The sequence below is a fragment of the Saccoglossus kowalevskii genome, chromosome 2, assembly GCF_978046115.1.
Source record: "Saccoglossus kowalevskii chromosome 2, keSacKowa6.1, whole genome shotgun sequence".
Lineage (NCBI taxonomy): Eukaryota > Metazoa > Hemichordata > Enteropneusta > Harrimaniidae > Saccoglossus > Saccoglossus kowalevskii.
Window position 1 is genome coordinate 34659493 of NC_140642.1, and position 6790 is coordinate 34666282.

At 38.3% G+C, this 6790-nt stretch overlaps 1 long non-coding RNA gene across 1 annotated transcript; it reads left to right on the top strand.

Annotated features, from left to right (window-relative positions):
* Nucleotides 1-313: 313 nt before the first annotated feature.
* Nucleotides 314-6411, top strand: LOC144345872 (uncharacterized). The gene is made up of 3 exons (XR_014931446.1): nt 314-383; nt 5717-5827; nt 6175-6411. It is a non-coding gene; the product is annotated as an uncharacterized LOC144345872 (long non-coding RNA).
* Nucleotides 6412-6790: the final 379 nt, after the last annotated feature.

Below are 6790 nucleotides of genomic sequence, written 5' to 3' on the forward strand. Positions count from 1 at the left end.
AAGATTATCCGACCAACGTGTTATAACATCGGTAAATTGGGCTTTTAATGTAAAAAAAATGCTATTTCGCTTTGGATTCGGTCATGTATGGCTGAACCAAGGTGTGGGCTCGAAAAGTGTTTATTGCACAGTTCACACCGAGAATTAAAAATTGTGCGCAACAAGTATGGCACGACGACACTGCTTCTTCCCCCAAACCCCGTTTCTATCTCGATTTTAAGTCGTCACTTGAGCAAGAAATAACGTATTGCGGAAGCAATAGGCTTTGTGTCTGGAACGCAAGCGATAGTGCGCCATCAACGGAGCTGATGTGCGTAATGTGATGTCACTCTTGTTGCGCGAGGTGTGACGTCACTCCATCTTCAAGGCGTCACAACAGAAATGTAAGTGGTCTTTCTTAGTGTGGTAAATTGTGGAAATAATATTCATTTTCTATTGATCTCCGCTTCACTTGGTATATTTATCAACCTTAATACATCCAAGATTTGAATGAAGGTGGTTTGGTGTGGTATATCATTTGAATTTCATTCCTAGAAGCGTTTTGAATTTTGTAGGCTGCGGCGGTTTCATTTGCTTAATTCAACCGCCATTTTATTACGTGTAAGGTGAAGGATGTGTGCGGCAAAAAAAACCAAAAAAAAAACAACGGTTCTTATTCTAGGACACTCGTTTGTAAGGCGACTCAAAACTTTTGTGCATGAGAACCAACAGCAATATAATGTGTCACCAACTTTCGATTTGAGTCAAATGGTTATTTATTTCCATGGTGTTGGTGGACGAACGGTATCGTCGCTGGTAAACTTTGACCTTGGTGTGGTGAGCCGGGTTTCGCCGGATATTATGGTCTTAGAGTTAGGGTCCAATGATCTGTGTGACTTTTGCGTGGAGCCATTGCAAATCACATGCAAAATGGTAGACCTCGTTCATCAAATGCATAGGGAATTCAGGGTAAAACAAATAATTGTCAGTCAAGTCATGCACAGGATGAGACCATTTCATAAGTTTCATATTTACAATGCTAGGGTAGATATTTTAAATCACGCGTTAAAGTCTGCCTTAGAGGAACTTTCATTTGCCATGTTTTGGAAGCATATTGGCTTATGGAATTCTTCTCTAACTATAATGTTACCAGGTGGCATTCACTTGAACAAATTGGGTAATTATGGATATTATCGAAGTGTTCGTGGGGCACTCTTGCAGGCATGGAGGTTTTAAAGGCAGCACAGGTTTAACTGGTGGTGGTTAGGTAGTTGCTAAATGCAGACTGTTACATGAATGAGTTTCTGCTTTTATTTGAAATTTTGCAGACTGTTGATCTCATCTATTATTGCAATTAAGGGTTGAATTTCTGTTTTTATTTTTATTTATTGGACTGTGGATACTATCTCTATTACTTGAGTGTGATTTTTGTTTTTGTGTTTTATTTAAAATTTCGCAGACTGTTGATCCTTCTCTATTACATGAGTGTGGAGTTTCTGTTTATTTAATATTTTGCAGACTGTTGATCCTATCTCTATTACATGAGTGTGGAGTTTCTGTTTATTTAATATTTTGCAGACTGTTGATCCTATCTCTATTACATGAGTGTGGAGTTTCTGCTTTATTTATATTTTGCAGACTGTTGATCCTATCTCTATTACATGAGTGTGGAGTTTCTGCTTTTATTTTAAAGGTTGCAGACTTTTGATCCTATCGCTATTACATGAGTGTGGAGTTTTCTGCTTTTATTTTAAATTTTTGCTGAATTTTGATCCTATCTTGATCACACGTGGGAGTTTCTGCTTTTATTTTATATTTTACAGACTGATATTGTAAATGTTGCAGACTTTTGATCCTATCTCTATTTCATGAGTGCTTTAATATTAAAATGTTTTGCTTGATCCTAGCTCAGTACAAGTAGGCAGTTGATTCAACATCTTGCTCTAGTTTCTGCCTTCTTCAAAATAATTGTTCACTAAATAGTATCATCTGTTTATGTGCATCTCTGCACAGATTCATAGAGTATGTTTTGTAACAGTAATGCTGCTTAGTATCTTTATCATAGATCATGGCACCTGCGCGAAAGCGTAACACACTGAAAAAAGTTGTGTCACCACCACGGAAGCGTACCATGGCAACCAGGAGAGGGAAAACCAAGCAACCTGTTCCCATGGAAACAACAGCCATATATGATGTTGGTGCAACACCAGTATCAACACAGGATGTGCCAGCACAGCCTTCTCCTAGTGTACCAGTGAGTCAACCAAGCACATCACAAGCATTAGCAGAAACAGCAGCACTTATTCAACAGTCTACTTCAGCATTACTCAAGGGTATTGAGACATTTACCAACCTAGCAAACTCGATGCAAACAAGTCAAGCTAACACACATGGGTAATCGGTTATTGCAACACCAACAACTTGTACGAGCATCCCAGCTACTACAACAGTGGTTGAAAATGCTGTTCTAAATACAGTTAACGTAATAACAGGTTCCTGTCCACAATATTTGGTACAGGAGCAGGTGGAAGGAGGGAAAGTTAGTCATTTTACAAGTGTAACTGTTCCATTAGGCGTTTGGGTGCCAGAAAAAGTTAAAAACAAAATTTGGTGTAATGAGTTTGTTGATTTGGGTAGTTTGTTGTCAAAATTTGACAAGGATCAGTATACATTATCAGTTATGAACCCTTCTCAGAGTGACAGTCCATCTTTCCGCCTGATTCCTACTGAAAAACAGATACCCATTGACTTAATTGCAAAATGGTCATCTGCTTTTCAAATTTTCATAGCAATTTATTCAGCTAAGTTTAATTCTGATACACCTGGTCTTATGAAATACATGGATACTGTCAGGGAAATAGCAACTGGAGGAGGAGATTGGAAGTACTATGACACGAATTTTCGCAAATTACATCAACAAGCAGCCTTACCTTGGGGTCAGTTGCACATTGAGTTGTATTTGAGAGCAAAACAATCTCCTCGCCAGTCTTTCCCAAACAGTTTTCAGTCCTTTCGTTCCCAGCGCTTCTTTCCAAGAGGAGCATGTTACAAGTACCAGAGGGGAAAGCCATGTTCCGGATGCAACTACCCTCACACATGTTGCTGGTGCTCTGGATCACACCCAGGTTTGGAATGCAAAACCCGCAAACAGGATTTGCAAAATGGACCTGGCGTTGGATATAGCTCAATCAACCCCAGTTTTCCCTATATGTCTATTACCCACCCCAATAAATATTGAGCAGTTGCAACTAAGGTTATCTGGCTATGACCCTATTCTGGCTCAATACCTTATTGATGGTTTTAGTTGTGGTTTTTCTATTGGATTTTCTGGGAATAACATAACGTTTGATTCGCCTAATCTTAGATCAGCTGTTGAGCAACCAGGGGTTGTTGACAAAAAATTGCAGAAAGAATTATCTGCAGGCACGATTGCTGGACCATTTCTGACAAAATCCTTTAATAATTTTCATTGTTCACCATTGGGTGTTGTTCCTAAGAAGGTACCAGGTGAATTTAGACTAATTCATCATTTGTCTTGGCCACAAGGTAACTCCATTATTGATGGCATTCCACCTGAGCTAACTACAGTTAAGTATGCACGAGTGGATGACGCGGTTCAGGCAATTATATAATTTGGTGAGGGCTGCTACTTTTAGTCTATGTAATGATTTGGGAGTACCATTAGTTAAGGAGAAAACGGAGGGCCCTGCTACTGTTTTGTGTTTTGCGGGTATTGAATTAGACACTGTTTTGATGCAAGCTCGTCTCCCACTTGAAAAAATACAACATTGCATATTTCTAGTTCAGCAGTTTCTGGGACGCAAAAAGGCAACTCTTAAAGAAATCCAGTCCTTGGTCGGAACGCTTAATTTTGCTTGTACTGTTGTCACCCCGAGGAGAGCCTTTTTAAGGCGCCTAATTGATTTGACTTTGGGTCTAACTCAACCTCATCATCATCGCCGTGTCAATCAGGAATTTTAACTTTGCCAGTCAGCGAGGCTTTGATAGCCATGTTTTTAACAGACATGCACATGAACGGGTTTGCGGCAAATACAATCACCACAACTGCGTCAGCAATTAGTTACTTACATAAGCTACAGGGGTATAAGAATCTAACAGATTCTTTTGTTGTCAAAATTTTTTTATCAGCCATGCGAAAACAAACACAGACTATAGATAGGCTTTTACCTATATCACGCTCCATTTTGCACGCCCTTGTTGACTATGTGCCATATATTGTCAATGCAGGCTATAACCATTGATTATTTAAAGCTCTCTTCCTGTTCATGTTCTATGCATGTACACGCATTGGGGAGGTAACTTTTACCACCAATAATAATGTTTCACATTTCTTGCAATTACATGACATTGCCATTTTGCACCAGGGGTGCTCTGCAGATAGCTCTTTGAAAGTAACTTTCACCAAATACAAGCATGGCTATGCCCCTCAGGTCGTTATTATTGGTTGTCAACGTGTCCCCTACTGTCCAATTGCAGCAATCTCTACTTTTGTTGCGGTTAGGGAGCAAAAACCTGGGCCGCTGTTCTGTATGCCAGATCAACAGCCTATAAAACGTGATTACTTTATGCTTAAATTCAATGCAGGTCTACATTTTGGGGGCTTAAGCCCCCAATATTATAAGGGTCATAGTTTCCGTATAGGAGCTGCATCAGAGGCAGCAAGTTCTGGCTTGTCTGATGCACAAATCAGAAGTCTGGGAAGGTGGAAATCGGATGCATTTAAACTGTACACCCGTCAACATGCACAATTTTAGTCAAGCAACTAGCATGGGCAATAGTTGTTTTCCTATATTCTGATTGGGCTAGCATGGGCAGCCCTTATGTCATCCCTGAGTGTTAGGTATCTTCTCATTTTTGCATATAATTTAATTTTTATTTTTTGGTGTGGGGCTGACACAAGGTGTGTCTGGTGGCATGATTTGGCCCCACACTCAGTGACGTTAATTTTGTAATTTGTTCAACAAACTTGACTTGCTACTTTTAGTCAAGAGTTAGGGATTTTAGAAAAACTTTGTTTATTCAATTAACTTGATATGTTACATTGTATTCAAGATTTTTCAATAACTTTTTCGCTTATTCAAGCATTTTGTTCACTTTACCCAAATAGTTAGGGTTTTTGAATAAACCGGCCACAACTGGGGTATCCAAAGTACGGTAACCCAGTTGTGGTCCTTTTTTCAGCCAAATACAGGTGTATTTCATTGTGTAAATGGGTTCCAGACACAAAAATATTTGTCTTGCATCCATGTTTTCAAATTCAGAGCTGCATTGTGAAGGTTTCGTTGTTCTTCTCACAATTTGCGTATTGAAAAAGGAAGACATGAAAATGTTCCCCTCGATAATAGATTGTGTGAATACTGTGTTGAACGCAATTAACTTTATGTTGAAGACGAATATCATCGTTATCAACGTATAAGAGCAGAATTTGTGCCTGTATGATTTCGCACCAACCCCACTTACAACAAATTTATCTCGCTCATTTGCTCTTTTGCTCAGTTCCTATATATATATATATATTCTCAAATTTACTGAAATAAGTGCTCTCCTAATTATTTATTCTAATGGTATGTGGCTGTTTTAGTGCAAAACAATATCTATACAATGGAATTGTTAACTTAAAAGCCAAACCAACAGAAACTAGGTAGTGGGTCAAAATTACCTGTTTTGTTGACAAGCCTAGTTGACACCATATAATGCACCATTTTATTTGTTTTAGTGTGACCACCTAGTTATCTGGGAATGTTGGTTCGAACACTTGACAGACTGGCTTAATGAGATGAGCGGTAAAAACAACTTTCTGCATTTGAAGTACGGAGACATCAAAGAGGTATGGATAATAAAATGTAGCGCCCTCAAGCGAAGAATTTGTCATGTGTCGTCAGTTAACGCAGACGGCCGTAAGAGAGTAACCGCATAGAAAACAGTATTGTCGTTTGTCACTTATTAAATGGCAAATCTCTAAGATTAATACTAGTTACAACCATGAATGCTATAACGTGTATATTGTTGGCACGTGTCGTCCTGGAAATCACCCTTTCCAGGGTAATATTTGAATATGCCCATATACCCACCACGGGTGTATGGTGTGTCTAATTTGTAGACGTGCCAACCTTTGACACATCATTCTTCATTGTTTCAAAACTAACGAGAGCACTAATTTTAATTTAAATACAGAAGATGAAGACCATACCGATTTTAATAATATGAAAGAATATATGAAAACTGTAACCCGACGTTTTCGTGACTTGTTTATGTAAAAGTTAATGTAAGTTGCTTTAATCGTCTTTTAGGCGTTTTACATAAATAATGTATCATTTTACTGTTTACTATGACAATATTGGAAACATTATGGGTAATGTTTAGAATTATTCGATTTGTTAAATAAAATGTATACCCATATTCTCTGCTGTATATCTATTTTGATTATGACCATAAAACATAATTCATGTCATTGAGATTTTTGGATTTTCCACCAATAGCTTCGTATGTATTCTGCATTGCAAACGAGAAAGCTATTGGGTGTAGTGAATACACATTTTTGTACCTTCATGACATCTTTCATTGACACGGTAAGACCATCCATCAAAACTGGTAGTCAATAGAGCAGAACGAAGTTTGACATATATTTGGAAAAAGTGACTACTTGAAATTTATGAAATTTATGTTTAACGGAGACCGTCCTGTCTGGTTACTCAGTGAATTTAATGTGTCATGTAGACTTGTTTCATGTGTGTTTGTGTGTGTGTTACAAGTCTTTCGAATGTACAAGACTGCATGAAATTGCATGTTT